Genomic DNA, 19,629 nt, shown 5'->3' on the forward strand with positions numbered 1-19,629 from the left:
AAAACATTATGTGTATGGGCTTCCCCGGTGGCGCAGTGGTTGAGAGTCCGCCTGCCGATGCAGGGGACACGGGTTCGTGCCCCGGTCTGCGAAGATCCCACATGCTGCGGAGCGGCTGGGCCCGTGAGCCATGGCCGCTGAGCCTGCGCGTCCGGAGCCTGTGCTCCGCAACAGGAGAGGCCGCAACAGTGAGAGGCCCGCGTACCGCAAAAAAAGAAACACAAAAAAAACAACATTGTGTACATGCGGATTGTAGTTACTATTCTAATATATGTCCTGCTGCAAAATGAGGTGAAGGTAATAAGGAATCCAAATAAGATATGGTTCCTATTCTCCAAAAATTTACAAATAAGCGACATCATAGATGAGGGCAGAACAAAATTAGGGCCCATCACTTATGCAAAGAACTTTTGGGCTTTTTATGAACATGCTCTCCCTCCTCCCCTGAGGTCTGTCTCTAGTTTTTTCTGACAATGTTACTGAAGCCAGTTGGAAAGAAGGAGGGTTGGAATGAGGCTAGATAAGAAAGTTAATAAAACTAAGTCATCTATGAAGGATAAACAGTTGATACCACCATTCTGAGCCGTAACACTGTTTCCCACAGTCAATGAGGATTCAAGCTTTCTTGAACTGTTTGCATTTCAAGTCAGGAACTGTGTTAAGCACTTTATGTTTACGAGTAGATTTACTTCTCCAAAAAGCTAATTCTGTGAGGTAAGTATGATTAGCCCCAATTTTCAAATAAGGAAATCAGTGTTTAGAGAGGTTGATGAATTTGTCGAAGATCAAGTTGCTAGTATGTAGCAGAGACATTACCACGTCTTTTTTTTTTTTTACCACACACACACAAGAGATGCTGAACTATAAGGAAGAGTCTACAGTAGATTTAAAAAGTATTCCCACTCATTAAAGATGTGAGAAATAAAGACCAAATCATTAAAGATTTTAATAAATGAGGAGACATTGCAGAACACATTTTCTAAAGGTCGTAAAACTACTTGGATAGATTAAGTTGAAAGCTAGGTGGGCGCAAGTACAAAGAAAGGGAACCAGAAGTTCCATGTTATCCAATGGCTGCTGAAATGTTGTCTGAAATTAGCCTTAACTAGAATCAAAAATAAATTCCAACACATACTCAGAGTCAGTAGGTCTTAAATTACAATCATGTGAGATTTCTTCAGAGACCCAAGATATTAAAAATGAAATTGTATTTGTCTATAATATTTTTGTCACTTCATGTTAAATATGTCCTTTAAACTATTACTACAAAATAATAGTTTTCACTTTCTAAATGACTTCAATCTCTATTCTAGTTTTCTTTCAAAACTTATCTATGTGGTATCTCATCCACGAAGACAATTTTCAAAATACCGAACTTTGTTTCTGCCTCTATTAACATACTTTTTGCCTGTAATGGAACTCTTTTTTTATGAATATGCAAATAGCATCTAACATGATTCCTGAACCAGGGTAGATAATAATAGTTTGTGTTAGACAAGAGAGACAGGGAGGAAGGAGGAGAGAGAGAAAATAAAAGAGAGAAAGAAAGAGTATGGATTAGTTTCCTTGAGGACAGAAATTTTGGTAGACACGAAGAAAGAAAATAATGTTTGCCCAAGATGCTCTCACAGTCATAGAGGAGAATAACAGCGTCATTATCACTGATAACATTAATTGAGCGCTTACTATGTGCCATACTTTCCTCGCTATATAGTTACCATTATTCTTCTCATTTTAATAATTGAGCACACTGAAAAACAGATTACACAACAAGCCCAAAGTCACAGGAAATGGTGAAGCCATCATTTAAACCTTAGCAATCCAAGTCTAGATCCCACACGTAACCAACACTCTCTGCTGCCTTCCAAACAACCAGATAACTGCAGTGTTCCACGGGGAAGGAAAACTCTGTTCCAAGTGCCAAAGGAACAGAAAGGAAGTAATATTCTGCTCAGGTGGGAGAAGTGAGGGTGTTTGGATGAGACTGAGGCGTAGGTGACAAGAGGCGTTTAGAGAAGAGGTGATGTCAGGCTTCACCTTCGATGGTGGGAACCCACATAAGTGTTGGATTGGGGATGTTGAGGAAGGAAAGACAAGCCCAGGCAAAGGTAAAAATTTGCCCCAAACTATAGATATCTGAAAGTACATGGTATATTGTGTGTGTGCAGAAGGCAGTAAGGGGGTGGGGGGAGCATGCAGCAGAGCTAGAGACTCTCAGTGTGGGTGGTAAACTGACTGTGAGAACTATTTTTAATTTTCATTCAACAACTATGTATTGAACACCTAGTACATGCCAGCACATAGCAGTGAATAAAAGAGGCAGACACTCTTTAAGGTGCTTACATCCTAGTGGAGGGTGACAGGCAATAAACATATAATGTAGCACGTAGTGATAAGTACTAAGAAGGAGAATAAACCAGTGTAAGGAGACACAGAGTCAGGAGTGGAAGTTACTTGAGATAGGCTGGTAAGGGGAGGCCTCTCTCATAAGGCATTTATTTACACAGAGACTTAAATGAGGGAAGACTTCATTTTGCAAGCCAGGAAAGTTCATGAAAGATTTTAAGCAGGGATCTGACTTGATCAGATTTCCTTTTCTGAAAGCCAGTTTTTGCTGATGGCTTCATACAGGGAGAGGGAGTTGAGGCTAATGAGAATAGAGGACCACTTAGAAAACTATTGCAATAATCCAGATGACAAAATATGATAAACAACTACAACAGCAGCAGTGGGTGTGTAATTTTACAATAAGAATAAGCTCTGTGGGGGACCTAGAATGCTGAGAAAAAGTCTCTTTTTAGTAACTTAGACCAGAGGCAATTGTAGACATGCTAAAAGCCAGAGGATATTGAGAAAGCAGACAAAGAGAAAGGCAGAGAGTTATTTATTGCTTGGCCTGCAGCATCAATGGAAATGGGCATGAATGGCTGAAGAGAGAACGTGGACCATTTTCTCACTTCCCAAAGCAAGTGCTACAAGAAAGGAGGACGAAAACCTTGTAGTAGTCTTAGCTTGAAACAGTGGTAGTGTCCAATGTCTCTATCATCATGGAAGAAAATGGGAGATAATGGATTCCAACAGCTCCTAATTCCTTCCCACCTACACAGACATTAGCCTCCCCATGTTGTATCCCCCACCAGCATGTGTGTGTTCCCCCCATGATGGTTACTGGTCCCGCGAGATAGGCAAGGGTGGACACCCTGCAACAGGGCAGGGGACAGAGATTAAGGTGGTATGCAGGCAGGAGAAATGGCCTGGGGTGTGTCTACTCTTAGAGGATTAAAAGAACAGAAAGTAAACAACCTATAATGAAAACATACGCCAAAGACCATCACAGAGATGGGCAACACGGGGCTTCAGGACAAGGCCCAGCCTGGAGACAGAGGCTGGCATGAATCTTCTTTCTTTCTCCTTCCCTAAAATTCACAGAGTTGGTCCTGGTGAGGCTGGGAGGATAGCAGTCTAGAGAAAGCTACCATATAGCACTGCAGGTGTGTGATACAAATATGTTTTTTCTATGTGTGTCTTAGGGTGCAAAGACTGCTGGCATGAGGGGAGATCTGCCGAGACGGTGGAGCAGAAAGACCCTGGGTTCACCTCCTCTCGTGACTACACCAAAGCCACCACGATCTGCAGAACAACCATCGATGAAGAAAACCGGAAGCTACCAGGAAAGATCTTCTACAACTAAAGACAAAGAAGGAACCACCAGGCGACGGGAGTAGGAGAAGCAGGCTCGTGATATAATCAAATCTCATACCCCCCAGGGTGGGCAACCCACAGACTGGAGAATCATTAGAGTGCAGAGATTCTGCCACGGGAATGAGAGCTCTGAGCCTCACATCAGGCTTGCCCGTCCAGGGGTTCTGCACCAGGAAGATGAGTCTCCAGAGCGTTTGGCTTTGAAGGCCAGCGGGGCCTCATTTTGGGAGCCCTGGGGAAATAAAAACTTGGCTTTTAAAGGGTGCACACAAAACTTCATGCAAACCTGGACGCAGGGCAAAAGCAGTAATTTGAGAGGAGCCTGGGCCAGACCTACTTGCTGGTCACGGAGGGTCTTCAGGAGAGACGAGGTTGGCTGCGGCTCACACCGAGGACGTAGACACTGGCGGCGGCCACCTTTGGGAGCTTTCTCGTGAGGGTGGCGCCATCGCGGGTTCCCCCCTGTCACTACAGGCCAAGACTCAGCCTGTAGGGGCCGGTGCTAGGACACCTCAGGCCAAACAACTAACTGGGCTGGGACAGGCCCACCCCTCGGCAAAGAGGCTGCCTAAAGGCTTCCGGAGTGCAGCCGCTGCCTCTAGACCTTCCTCTAGACGCGCCCCTAGACACGGCCCTGCCCACCAGAGGCCCAAGATCCAGCTCCGCCCACCAGTGGGCAGGCACAGGCCTTTCCGGACAGGAAACCTGCACGAGCCTCTAGACACAACCTCACCCACCAAGGGGCAGACACCAGACACAAGAAAACCACAATCCCCAGAGCAAGCCAGACCCTCCCCTGGGACCAGCTGGTCCCCGACCCTGCCCACTAGCATGCCAATGCAAGCTTCAGGACACCCCAGATCGCATACCCAACTGTGTCACAAACCACCACTCCCCGCGATGCCCCCCCGGCGATCTGACACCAGCTCTGCCTGCCAGTAGTCCGGCACTAATCTTAGGACCTGGCTTCACCCAGGTCTTCTGGATCCCACCCACCAGGGAGCCAGCACTGGCCCCGGGGCCCCCTAGGGGTCTGCAGCCAGCCACCTCATGACCAGGCCCTGCTAACCAGCAACATCTGCACAAGGCAGGGCCTGGCAACCAACCGGACTAGGGGCAAACAAAGCCTACCAGACCACCCATATAGTCAGCCCACCACAACAGAAGGACCCACGCAGCTCTCTTAGGGGGAACCCATAGAGCATATAGCTTGAGAGATGAGATGGGAGTGCACTGCTGGGATGCATAGCACGTCTCCTACAGAAGGCCACTTCTCCAAGTCGAGATACCTAACCAACTTAACACGTACATAAAAATACAAAGGGCAACTTTACATAAAATAAGGCAGCAGAGGAATATGTTGCAAACAAAGCAACAAGATAAAACTCCAGAAGAAGAACTAAGTGAAGTGGAGATAGGCAGTACCTGAGAAAAAGTACAGAGTAATGATTGTCGAGGTGATCAAAGAACTCAGGAGCAGAATGAACGCACAGAGAGAGAAGTTAGAAGTTTTTTTAAACAGAGAGTTAGAAAATATAAAGAACCAAACAGAGGAAGAATCCAATAACTGAAAGAAAAAGAAAAAAACACAACTAGAAACAAGAAAATTACAGAACGAAAAGCTCACTGATAAAGGCAACATACAGTAAAGGTGGGAAATCATCCACACACAAAACTGGTAGGAAGGTTAAGAGACAAAAGTAGTCAAATCATCTATATCCACAATAAGCATTTAAGGGATACACAGAACAGTCAGATATACAATAGGATATTAAAGCTGGTGGCATGAGATTAAACTCTGACTTTTCAGAGGAGTCGTGGTCCGTGACTAACCCTTGTTTACAAGAGTGTCCTTGCCACATTATTAGAGCTTAGCTCCATGAAGAGTTCAATAAATGCTTGGCAAGTGGGGAAGCCGATTTAAGAACCCTGGGAAGCTGTTTTAGGGTCTCTAGTGGCCATTTTGGCAGCTGGAGCCCCATTTGGGGGCTAGAGATACCTTCAATATGTGAGTTGTTTGTGGTTCTGGAGAGCTAAGAGGAAGTGGAGCAGGACCGAGAGGGAGAAGCTGGCTGCTTGTCAGACTCAAGAGGTGGAGAGATAAGGAGGCTTCCAAGATTTCCCTCGAGCATACTCAGCCCAGGCTCTAGAGGGAAGAAGGATGTCTGGGAACCCTGGCAGGATCCTACAATCACAAGATGAATATCATACACATGCTTAACTTCCACACATTCACCTATTTCTGCTCCACAACAAGGAGCAAGAGGGAGCAGGGATTGAAGGGTAGGGAGGGGTGGTTAGAAGAGATGCGAGATGGAGAGGAGGAGGGGGACGGGAAGGGGAGGGGAAGCGGGAGGGGGAGGGGAGGGGGAGGGGAAGGGGGAGGGGAGGGGAAGGGGGAGGGGAGGGGAAGGGGGAGGGGAGGGGAAGGGGGAGGGGAGGGGAAGGGGGAGGGGAGGGGAAGGGGGAGGGGAGGGGAGGGGAGGGGAGGGGGGAGGGGAGGGGAGGGGGGAGGGGAGGGGAGGGGGAGGGGAGGGGAGGGGGAGGGGTAGAGAACAAGAATCCATGAAGAAGAAATAGCCACATACATTTCCTTGAACTAAGCGTCTCCAAGTGAGAGACATGAATCCACTGTTCCCTTAGCCTCTTGGTACCCACATTCAAACATTTAACTTTTTGTAGAGTAAGGCATCTAAACACAGGTTTTTTATCTGGTACTCAATTACAGAAACAGAAATCTGTTCCAAAGCTTTGCGGGACCTGTAAGAGATGGTTTGTTGATCTCCAGTGTGACAGCTTCCTAAGGGATTTTCAAAGGGTGTATAATGCTTCATGATCTTCACCTTCTGTGCTGGGCTTAGTATCCAGCCCAGGTCACGAATAATGTGTGACACTGTTATATTGCTCAGGGACCTGTTCCTGATGAACTGAGAAAAAGGAACCTTTTCCAGTCAGGGTGTAGGTGCTGCCATTTTGAATAAGAAGTAAACTTGCCAACTTAGTAATGTGATAAAAGGTACATGTATGAAGACATGGTTTGTAGTCAGATCTGTGTCTCTGAACATGTCAGATTTAGCCAGGACTTCGTAGTTGTGAAGAAATTTCTCCAGTTTACTTCTCTCTTCAATCAGTAAGTCTCAAAGTTTCACTTCATAAACTATCTCCCTCATCCCTTATTCTAGCTCCTAGATCATTTTCCCCTTACCAGACACGTCAATGTTCTAGAATCTTGCCATGCTGCTCCCTCAGGGTGGAGATTCCTATCTCCCACCTTTTTACATTTATGGAAATCATATTCTTCCTTCAAGACTGTGCTCTAATAATCCCTCCTGTAAGTGTCTTTCTTAAACTAGCCACCTTCTATATTTGTCTACTTGTCTAATTATAACTCACAATATAGTTAACATATTACGTATGAGACAACAGAAGTGGAAAAGACTTTGAACTACATGTAAAGTTTGAGCTACATGTTAAATACATTACACCAATTTTTTCTACTTTGTGTTGTAACTAGTTATAATTATTTATCTTCTTTCTTGTGTTAGGTTCCTATTCCTGTAGTCGTCATGCATTCAGATGACATGTTAAATACATTACACCAATTTTTTCTACTTTGTGTTGTAACTAGTTATAATTATTTATCTTCTTTCTTGTGTTACGTTCCTATTCCTGTAGTCGTCATGCATTCAGATGACTCCCGCCAAAGCTGTCATCTCACTGCAACCATATGAAATAGCCTAAGAACCACCCAGGTGAGCTCCATCAACTAACAGAACCATGAGAGATAATGATAAATTGTTTTAAAACAGTTTTCTGGTTTTCTGTTAGGCAGCAATAGAAAACCAAAACACAGCCAAGAACACTCCAAATGATACAAAGATCTAGAAGCTGTGAACAAATGTCTTTGCACACAAGTGTTTTCTGAAGAATTCATGTGTTGAGGTGGCATAGTGGAGAGAGGGCCAGGACCACTCAAAGGGTCTGTACTGATGCAACAGGAGAGAGGGTGCTGCTGAGGCTTGAGACACAAACAGGAACCTCACAGTGGCAATAAATTGGAACTAAACATGCTTTGGAGCCCTCCCTGGTATCACCTAAGGATCTGGGAGCTTTAATGGCTCCCAGAAAAACTCACTGAATCACTTATACATTAAACAAACACTCAAGGAGACGTTTACCAGGGGAGAGAGACAGACAACAAATGAGTGAATGAATATGATATAAATGGACAGAGACTTGGTCATCCATGGGGGATGTCATTACTGCTCTCATTCCCTCTGCTACCCAGCACTGCTGTGTTGTGCCTGGTGCTGTCTGAGTACATGTATAGGCACCACGTCCCATGGCCATAGAGTCCCTCATTGCTGAGCCTCAGCACTCAGCGTCCAGTGCCACAGCCAGTGCCTGGCCATCATGCAAGCTGGGCAAGAGCAGAGGGAAAGGACAGAGTTCAGCCTCCAGGGACCAAGGATGGTCTCTTCTTGCTGGGATGGGGAGTGAGAGGAGATAGTGAGTCCACAGAAAGGAGAAATACAGTTTTCATCTTCCTTTGTCTAATAGTTCATTCTATTGCACACATTTATGTGAGATAGGAGAATTGGTATTTTAGTCCATGGGGGGAAAACAGCATTCTGAATTTTTGCAGTACATATAAAATTGTTTCTTGAACTAAAATGATGAAAGAATTTATCAGAGGGAAGATTTGAAGGTAAAAAGTTCATGAAAGAGATTTTCCTTATTTATAGCCCAGCCCTCCCTTGAAATGAACAGTATTTCAGTTCATATCAGGATAATTAATAGACCTGAGAAAGCAGTATTCTAACAAAGGTGATACTTAAAAGGCGATAATGCCTATTGCATTAAAAAGCAAAATATACTACAAAACATAAAACTGTCCTGTGTGTCCATTCCATAAATTCAATCTTTCCAAAAAGATAAAAACATCGTTAAGGCTCAGCACATCAGAAGTTAAATGAAATCAGCTAAACATGAAAGTAGGTTTTGGTATTGATGGATTAAAGTGCCAATTTGTGGGCTTCCCTGGTGGCGCAGTGGTTGAGAGTCCGCCTGCCGATGCAAGGGACAGGGGTTCGTGCCCCGGTCTGGGAGGATCCCACATGCCGCGGAGCGGCGGGGCCCGTGAGCCATGGCCACTGAGCCTGCGCGTCCGGAGCCTGTGCTCAGCAACGGGAGAGGCCACAACAGTAAGAGGCCCGCATACCGCAAAAAAAAAAAAAAAAAAAAAAAAAAAGTGCCAATTTGAAGCAGTAACATTTGAGAAAAACTGGCAGCAAATGAAAAAGTGTCATCTCCAGAGGTATCATTATTCAATCAGAGTTTCTTGCAATATAGAGAGGGCAAAATAATGGGGGAGCTATAACTCTTTGTTTCATCACAAAGGAAGCACATCCATGGGGAAGATGCTGAGGCTGGAATCAGACTTGATCTAGTACTGCAAACTCCACCCTGAGTGACCTGGTGAGTCACTGACTCAAAGCTCCTCTCCTCACTCCTACCTTGGGACAGTATCACTCCTACTGCCTGCCTCTCGGGGGACTCAAGAAATATATGAAAAATACGCACAATGCCTTTTCAAAACCCTACACAAGTGCTAATTCCCATTGTTACTTATTATTGTCAAAGTTATTTTGCAACAGTTGAGATATGGCTCTAGACAGGGTAGGAGGATGGTGCCCTAAGAACTTACAGTGCTTAAGGTTACAGTGGGGTGTGTGTGTGTATGTGTGTTGATTTCACAAGAGGACAATAAATAGAAAGCAATATTTTCAAAGAGTATTATACAAAGAAATATTTGTTTGGGCAGAATTTTTCCCCAGGTTAGCTCAAGTCCCTTTACCTTCATCAGTAATTTTTTTAACTTTTATTAATTGGGAAAATTTTCAAACATAACACAAAAGTAGAGAAAAATACAATATAAAATGAAATCCCATGTACTGATCATACAGAACCACAATCAATATTCTGCTTGTAAGGAACTGAATTGTCTCCCCAAAATTCCTATGTTGAAGCCCTAACCCCCAGTACCTCAGAATGTGAATATATTTGGAGACAGGCCCTTTAAAGAGATGATTAAGTTAAAATAAGTTCACTAGGGTGGATACCAGTCTAATCTGACTGGGGTCCGTATAAGAAGAAGAGCTTACAACACAGGAAATACCCCAGGGTTTCCCTCACACAGAGAAAGACCTTGTGAGAACACAGAAAGAAGACAGCCACCTGCAAATCAAGGAGAGAGGCCTCAGGGGAAATTGACCCTGCCAACATCTTGATCTTGGACTACCAGCCTCCAGAATTGTGAGAAAATATGTTTCTGTTGTTCAAGTCACTCAGTCTGTGGTACTCCATTATGGCAACACTAGCAGAATAATACACTGCTGTCTTTGTTTCTTCTATTATTCTACTTTTATCTTGTTAGAGTTCTTTAGTAAACTTGGCACTCATTAAAATATTGCTGTTTAGCTCATGGGCACCCTGTGCTCTCCTGAAGCAGTAGTTAAAGACACGTTCCAGGAGAACAGTTGTCATCCTGGGCCCCAGAGCCACAGGAACAGCCAGTGTCTATTACAGGAGAACCTGAGGTTGGTACCCAGCGAAGGCCATAGTCACTTATGTTCATATAAGGGGACAGGGTCTAGAGTCCCTCTCTTAGACCAGGGGCAGCACCACCATATTTTCTACTTCAAATTCTCTTTATGTTATAGGCCAATTTTTTAAAAATTTACTCTTGCAAAATTTGGAGACATACTGTAGTAAAGTCAGGGCATCCTTGAGGTGCTCTGACTAGGAAACATTATTAAAATATTTACACAAAAATAGAAAGTAGAGCTTTACATTCCAATAAAAAATAAAATATGCTCGAAATAGGAACCTGCTAACATACAGGGTTGTCAGCAACAGAAACACAGCCCTGGATGGGAATAGAGCCCGGTAGCCATTCCACAGAGCTAATGTCAGAGCCCACAGTGTCGGGCCAAATTAGAAAGGTATGAACTGCAGCAGGGCTGGCACCTGCCAAATTCAGCCAGACACACGTTCTCAGGGGGTGTGGGCCAGAGGCTGTTTCCACAAAGTCCTTTGAATTCCACATCTAAGAGTATGGAAGGATTCAAGACCTGCGAGTTGGAGAAGATAAGGAAATAGGAGAGGAATGGAGTCCAGACCTTCAACTTGTACCTCTGACCAATATGAAATAGCAGAGATCAGATTTATCCTCCTACACATAACAACTGAAAAACCAAACAAAATATATGAAACAAAGGCTCCCATGACATTGCACATTAGGCAAAAAAAAACACAGTGATATCTGAGAGATGGGAAATATATGAGATAAGCCTTATGAATACCTGAGTTTACTGCCTAGAGAAAGTTTATAGGCCATGCTGCAGGGTTGGGGAACCCAAGCAAAGTCCAGTGGTCTCCCTGCATTGAGGATATGATATAGAGTTGGGAATCTAGGGCGCAAAAGGTGGTTTGAGTTCAGAGGACAGAGTACTGGAAAGGTGATAGGTACACAGAGGGAAAAACCCCAAGGATCTGCAGAGAGGCTCCCTCAAGTATTCTGTTGAGTACTGATCAGCACATGCATTTGAGGAAACCACCTGAAGTCTGGCAGGGGTGAGACTAGGAGGGATGGCAGAGATATGGAAATGATCGGAGGGAACGGTGCCCAGAGATCACACAGAATCAAGAATAGCACCTGCTCTCAACAGCCAGAGTGGAAAAACCTCATAATTCATGGAACATTGCTTAGAGAACTAAGTCTCTTGCCTAAAGTAGTGGGGAAGATGTAACCCTTGACTAAACACTCAAATGAATAAAGGCAAGGCACAAAAAGATCAAACCATTTTAAAGTAACTTACCTGCATTGCAGAATACTGTAGAATAAATATTGCAGAATATTTAAAAGGATACAAAGTATCTAGCATCCACAAAGGTATAATATACAATGTCTGGCATGCAATCGAAAGGTGCCAGGCAGGTAAAAGAGCAAAAAAGTACAACCCATAACAATAAGAAAAATCAGGGACCAGTGATTAAGACTCTGTGCTTCCACTGCGGGGGGTGTGGGTTCGATCCCTGGTTGGGAATTAAGATCTCACATGCCTCACAGTGTGGCCAAAAAAAAGAAAAAAAAAAAAAGAATTAGAAAAATCAATCAACCAAAACTGATCCACAGTAAAACAGTATTATATTGTTTTATCATTGTAACTGTTGCTATAACTGTATTCCATATTTTCAGTAAATTAGAGGAAAGATTAAACATGTTAACTAGAGACATGGAAGACAGAAAGATGACCCGATTTGAACTATTTAATGATACCTGAGATGAAAAACACACTGGATGATATTAGTAGCAGGCTAGACACTGCAGGACAAAGATTATTTGAAGACATAGCAATATAAACTATCCAAAATGAAATACCAAGAGAAAAAAGACTAAAAAAAAAGCATCCATGAACTGTAGGATACCTTCAAGGAGCTAAATATATGGATAATTCATGTCCTAAAGTGGCAGAGGGGACAGAAAATATTTTAAGAAATAATGGTCAATTTTTTTCCAAATTTGATGAAAACTATAACGGCACAGATCAAGGAACTCACCAAATTCTGAGCAAAGAAACATGAGGAAAACAAGGCACATCACAATCAAATTCTCAAAACCAGTGATAAAGAGAAATCCTGAAAGTACACAGATTTTAAAAGACAGGTCATTTAAAGAGGAACAAAGGTAAAAGTGACAGAATATTTCTTGTGCAAACTAGAGAACAGTACAGAAACATCTTGAAAGTACTAAAAGAAAAAAGGGCAACCTGGAATTCTTTACCCAGTGAAAATCTTTCAAAAATGTAGGTGAATGACACCAATTCTATATTATCTCTTCCAGAAAATAATTCATATTATGAAGCAGCATTACCAAAACAAAAGATGTACAAAAAAAGACTATAGGCCATTCTGCCTTAACATAGATGCAAGAATCCTTAACAAAATACTAGCAAATTAAATCCAGCAAAATGTAAAAAGAACACTATACACAACTAAATGGGGTTTATCTCAGAAATTCAAGGTTGATTCAGTATTACAAAAAAAAAATCAGTGTAAATTAAATTTAAAAAAAGGAAAAACCACATGATAGTACCAATTTATTCAGAAAAAGCATTTGAAAAAATTTAACATGCATTCATGATTAAAACAACAATGAACACTCTCACAAACTAGGAATGGATACCTGAAAAGGGGTACCTACAAAAAAAATTCTAAAGCCAACATCACTCTTAATGGTCAAGGCCTCAATGCTTTCTATGACCAGGAACAAGGCACAATGTCCACACTACTCACTCTTATTCAGCATCAAAAAATGGCAAGTCCTTGGCCGTGTGATAAGGCATGAAAAAGAAGCCTCTGTTTACATATGACAATTGTTTATGATGCAGAAAATCCCAAGGAATCTATAACTAAACTCCCAGAACTAAGTGCAGCAAGGTCACAAATACAAAATCAGCATACAAACACCAATCATATTTCTATATATACTATCAATGAACAACTTGATATTTAAAAATATAGACATATTATTTACATTTGCTCCAAAACAATGAAACACTTAAGTGTAAATCCAATAAGTCATGTGCAGTATCTGTATATGGAAAACTATGAAATGCTGATGAAAGAAATCAAATATGACCTAAATAAATATGAAACATAACTTCTTCATGAATCGGGAGACTCAACATAGTTAAGCTGCTGATTCTACCCTAGTTGATCCATGTATTTAATGCAATGCCAATCAAAATCCCAGGAGTTTTTTTCAGATACAGACAAGCCAACTCTAAAATATGTATTGAGAGGCAAAGCAACAGCCGAAACCATTTTGATAAAGAACAAAGTTGAAGGACTCACACTACCCGATTTTAAGACTTAGTATACAGTTCCAGTAATCAAGACAGTAATATATTGATGAAAAAATAGATACACAGATCAATGAATAGATCCAGAAATAGGCCTGCACAAATATGGTAAGTTGACTTTAGACAAAGACGCAAAGGCAATTCAATGGAGAAAGGGTAGTCTTTTCAACAAATGGTGCTGGATCCTCAGTCTGTACCTCACAATTTATACAAAAATTAATTCAAAGTTGATCATAAATCTAAGTGTGAAATGTAAATCTATAAAAAAAATTTAATATAGAAAATCTTCATGAGCTTTGAGCAAAAAAAAATTCATAGATATAACAAAAGCAGTCTGTAATAGAAAAAAATTGGTAAATTAGACTTCATGAAAATTAAGAATTTTTGCTCTACAAAATTTGGTAAGAAACTAAAAGTCAAGCTAGTGAGTGCAATATTTGTAAATCATATATCTGACAAACGTGTATCCAGAATAAAGGACTCTCAAACCTCAAAGAGAAAACACCCCATTTTTAAAACATTGACCAAATATTTGAACATGTGACCAAAGAAAATATACTGATGAGCACATAAAACATTAGCCAATAGAAAACATAAATTAAAACCACGATGAAAGACCACTGAACATATTATTAGAGTGGCTAAAATTTTTTAAATATAACAAAAAACTGCCCATATGAAGTGTCAAAAAGGATTCAGAGCAACTGGAACTTTCATACGTTCCTAGTGAAACTGCAAAATAGTGGAGCCGCTCTTGAAAACAGTCTGGCAGCTTCTTATAAACATGCACTTTCCATATGACTGACCCATCAATTCCACTTTTAAATATTTGCCTGAGATCAGGTGTCACAATTTTTTGTAAACAGAGTACTGGAACACAGCCATCCTTATTTATGTAATGAGCATGGCTTTTTCATACGTTAGAGGTAGAATTGAGGAGTTATGCCAGAGACTATATGGCCAGCAAAACCTAAAATATTTATTAGTTGTCCTTTTACAGAAAAAAGTTTGCTGATCTCTCCCTAAAAAATGAGTGCAAATGCTCACACGAAAACCAGCCCACAAATGTCCATGGCAGCTTTGTTCATCCTTGCCAAAAAAACCACACAAAAAACTGGAAACAACTCAAATGTCCTTTGATATGAATGGATAAACTCTGGTAAATTCATACAACAGGATTTTACTCAACAATACAAAGAAATGAATAATTGAAACATACAGCATAATGAATCTCAAACTAATTATGCTGAGTGAAAGAAGCCAGAGGGGGCAAAAAAGAGTACATACCAAATGATTCCAATTACATAAAGTTCTAGAAAATAGAAAACAATCTATAATGACAAAGTGTAAATCAGTTGTGGCCTGGAAACAGGGGATGGGGCAGGGAAGGGCAGGAAGGAGGAATCAGAAATGGACAAGATGAAATTTTAGGGATGATGGATATGTTCATTATCTTGATTGTTGTGGTTTCATGGGTGTATGTCTAGTTAAACACTTTAAGTGTGTAGTTTACTGTATGTAAATATATCTCAATAAAGCTATTAAAAACCCAGACCAGCTCCAGTTTAGTGCCTGCACTTTTCACCACAATGTGCTACCTTCGTTCTCATGACGGAAAGGAAGTCATGAAAAGCCCTAAACTCCAACACCAGGCTGTAATAGCAGCCTGCGGTCCTTTAATCCCCACTGCTCTAATCCTGGGGGTGGTAGGAAGACACAAATTGCCTCTTCACAGGACTCCTCTGCCGTCATCAGATCCAGAGCCACACGCCTCCCCATGAATGAGCCTGAAGGACTTGCCCCCCCCACCATCTGTCTTCAGTCTGCCCCATCTGGCAGTGACTGCTTCACCCGGCTCAGGTGGATCCCCATAGACATCCTGAGAGAGGCCCGAGCATTTCTAGTTTTGAGACTCCAAGAAGCCAGAGGAGTGTGGATTTATTTAAAATAAACAGTGTCTATCACAGGTTGGGGTTTCTGGAGGCAGATACTAAGTTGGAATGCAAGAAGTTTATTAGGGATCAATACCTGTGAAAGCAGAGGGAAAGAAGCAGGATGGAGCAGAGGGATAATCAAACAGAAGTCTTGGCAAAGCTTTGGCCAACTTGGTGGGGAGCTATGGAGTTCCTCCCATGCCCAACAGAGATGTCCTGAGTCAGGCCCAGATGCTTGGGAATTTATACCCCTGCCTGCCTCAGTCACGAGATGCAGGCTGACCAGGAAAGCGTGTGACTTTGGCTGAGCCCCTCTCCTCAGATGAGGCTGACCCTGACGGAGGTCATGGCTGGATGCTGTCCTACCACCTGGCCCTTGTAGAGTCAGGGTGACAAAATAGTTATATATCTCATTTCTTTTAAGAAAAGGACTATTATGAAAAATACCGGTATACAAAATACAAATATGGTCTCTTCCACCATTTTGCTAAGCAGGAAACACAAGGAATGGGAAAAGAAATTGGGTCCCCTAATTAGTAACAAAGAGATCTAGTTCACTAGTTTATCTTTTGTGCCTTTCACGTGTTGCCCAAGTTTTCTGAGGCTTGTCACACTGTGAGATGTTGGGTGGCAGATTTAAGAGACAGCTAAGAATTAAAGAGTAAAACCACATACCTACCTGCCCTACCAGGAAGAAACTGCTTGTTATATTCAGAAAGAGAAACTATACATTTATTATGGGTATGTTTGACGGGTTGTAAGAAGCCAGAGAGGTGTGATGCAGTAAGAAACTAGAAGAAGATAATGAGGCAGCCAGCAGGGGCTGAGAATCCTATTTATGGTGCTCTGAGCTTAAAACGAGTGTGGGCAGAAGCAGCACGAGGAACGTGGGCTGCCAGCTCTGTGATTAACAACAGGAGAATTTCAGGGAACAGTTGCTGCAGTAGTAAGATTTTGCCAAATACCAATACAAAAAGTTAGTATGCTACGACATCAAGAATAGAAACAAGGGACTGTGAGGTGGTATTTCTCAAAAATGAACTGTCTGAAGTGAGCTTTTATTAATCAAGTAATAGTGTTTTGCTGTTGGATGATACCGTTTGCAGAGTGTGGAAAAATAATGAATCAGAATTCACAGAACATTTAAAATGCCGGTCTATGAAAATAAAATGCATTGCTTTTAATGATGAAGAAAAACTAGAATTTCCATGGAAATTAAATCAGGGGACAAGTGTAAACAGTACTGGCAGTGGAATAAGTGGTAAAATAGGCAAGAATGGGCCTCTGGGATCTCCTCTCCTCCGTTTGTCTCTTCCAGTCTAGAGGGGGCTTTGGGGCTCTGGCAGCTACGGCTCCTCTTCCACCATGCGGCCCCCTCTACCTGCTCTGCCTGATCACCCCCAGTCACCAGCCCTTTTCCAACACACCAGCTGTGTGTCCTTTATCCCTAAGGACCTTATGGAGGTCCAGCAGACAGCCATGGGGTGCCTCAACTAATCTCTGGTTAAACAAATTAACCTGAATGTGTATTATCCTTCCAGAAGCATATGGATTTTTAAAAGGACTCTAAGGGCTCCCCTGGTGGTGCAGTGGTTAAGAATCCACCTGCCAATGCAGGGGACACGGGTTCGAGCCCTCTTCTGGGAAGATCCCACATGCCGCAGAGCAACTAAGCCCGTGCACCACAACTACTGAGCCTGCGCTCCAAAGCCCGCGAGCCACAACTGCTGAGCCCGCGAGCCACAACTACTGAAGCCCGCACGCCTAGAGCCCGTGCTCCACAAGAGACGCCACCGCAATGAGAAGCCCGCGCAGCACAATGAAAAGTAGCCCCCGCTCGACACAACCAGAGAAAACCCACGCGCAGCAACAAAGACCCAACACAGCCAAAAATAAATTAATTTATTTAAAAAAAAATAAAAATGAAAGGACTCCAAAACACAGTTTTCAGCATGTTTGTGGGGGAAACGTTTTTAAGGTTGTTTAGGTGTCTTTAGGGATTCTCAAGTCACACAGTATAGGTAGTGACCTCTCTGCCTTGGAGTCAGGCTAGCCCAGGGTCTAACCTTTGCTGAGGTTCATATATAACGTGAAGACCCTCCCATCTCCTCTCATCTTGAAGACAGTATTTTCTTTCCATGACTTGTTTTCTGCTTCCTTTTATTGGTAAATGTCCTCGAAATACATGGAAGAGACAACTGTGACGTCATGGAAAGAACAAGAATTCCTGGACCTCAATCCTGACTTTTCTATTCCCGAGGCGAGACCTTGGAAAAGTTACTTAAAGCTCTTTGAATCTGTAATTCATCTGTAAAGATCGGTGAGAATATCTACTTTACAGGGCAGCTGTGAGAACTGCCTGAAGCTTGGCACATGGTAGGCTCTCAGTTATTTTTCTTTTTCCAATCAGAGAACCAGGAACAGATATCTAAGACTGTCATGTGCTCTCATTTGTATGCCAGCCTGCCGAGAGCAACCAAATCTCACCATCCCCCTAGAAAGAATGCCCAGATACTAACTACAAAGGGAAAGGGACACTTGTTCTCACACCACAAAAGGCCACCTAGGGAGAAGCGCCAGATCTGAAGCCAGGAGATCTGGCTACAAAGCCTGGCTTTGCCACATGCAAATTACATGATCTTGGACACCCAAGCGCCTTCCTGAGCCTCAACATCTTCAAATGTAAAAGGAAACAACACCCACACCCATGGCTCTATTCCAGAGGAACATAATAAGGATCAAATGTAAATAAAATGCTTCATGGCAATAAATTATATACTAACATCACCGTTCTAGAGATACCTTGAGGAGCATAAAAGAAAATATTATCAATGGAACTTCAGGAGGAGAGCCAAGAAATACAGGTACATGAATCAACAGCGTGACTTTTAGCTAGCCTGCTTTCTTCCTGATACAAAATTCAACCTGGCCTCAGATACAATCAACATCTAAAATATTGAACTTATTATTTTTATTTTAAATTTAAAGAAGGCAAATAAGTTTTTGTTTCATATTTTAAAGGTAAAAATATCAAATACTGAGGTCTGGAAATTCATACATGCACCTGGCACCTTAAAACATATCACACTTATTTCTTGAATTAGCCAAAGTACTTTTGGATGAGGAAATCTGCACTTATACTATAGCTTATATGACTCAAACTAAGTTTTGGTTTCCAGGAGGAAGCTCACAACAAACTGACAGAACCACTGCTGTATGCACTATCATGACAATGCTGTTGTTTGTTCCAGTAACGGTGTTAAACGGTGCTCTCAAAGCACAAATTCTTGGAGAGGGGTTAGAACGGGAGACCATATGAGATAGAAGTTTGTGAGCATGCGTGAAGTTCCCTGTGGACTCCCAGAAATAACTGGGGCTGCAGATCCTATGTCAGCTGAGAGGGAAAGAGGCAGAAAGTATTCTTGTGCTCACTGTGATACCCATTTGTATCCACAAGCTGAGGAAGCATGGGGAAACATCCCAACATCTATACTATAGGCATTCCAACGGACTACAAGGCAAAGGAACAAAATACTGATCAAAGAACCCCTACCTTGCACACTCAACATTTAGAACGTCTTTTGAGGGTCTTCAACAGAAAACTTCCAAAGTGAATCTGGTCAAATCCTTTCAGTGTCACTTGTCCTGAATGTATTTTAATTAGGAAGAAAATAGAACCACCACCAACTCTGAATGGTAACTAGACACACTAATGGAAAAACCTGTACTCGAGCTAACACCATTATTTTCTGCTGCTTCATTTAGTTTGGTCTCAGTCTCTAACAGGGATCTTAAAACAGGATGCCACTATAGGCAAATGAAACCACATACAAATGAGTAGGTGATGCAGGGTGCAGTCCAAGGAGAGAGATATGAGGGGGTGGGAGGGTGAAGAGAAATACCATGGGAACTATGGTAGACATGGATAGGCTGGGTATTTTCTTAACTACAAGCGACTCGAGACTGATGAGAATATCAGAGACACACAGAACCAATCTGCATTTGCCTGACTTCTGGATAACCAACCAACAAGCTTTTGCTGAAAGAAATTACATTTTAAATTTATT

Source organism: Lagenorhynchus albirostris, chromosome 6 (genome assembly GCF_949774975.1).
Source record: "Lagenorhynchus albirostris chromosome 6, mLagAlb1.1, whole genome shotgun sequence".
Classification (NCBI taxonomy): domain Eukaryota; kingdom Metazoa; phylum Chordata; class Mammalia; order Artiodactyla; family Delphinidae; genus Lagenorhynchus; species Lagenorhynchus albirostris.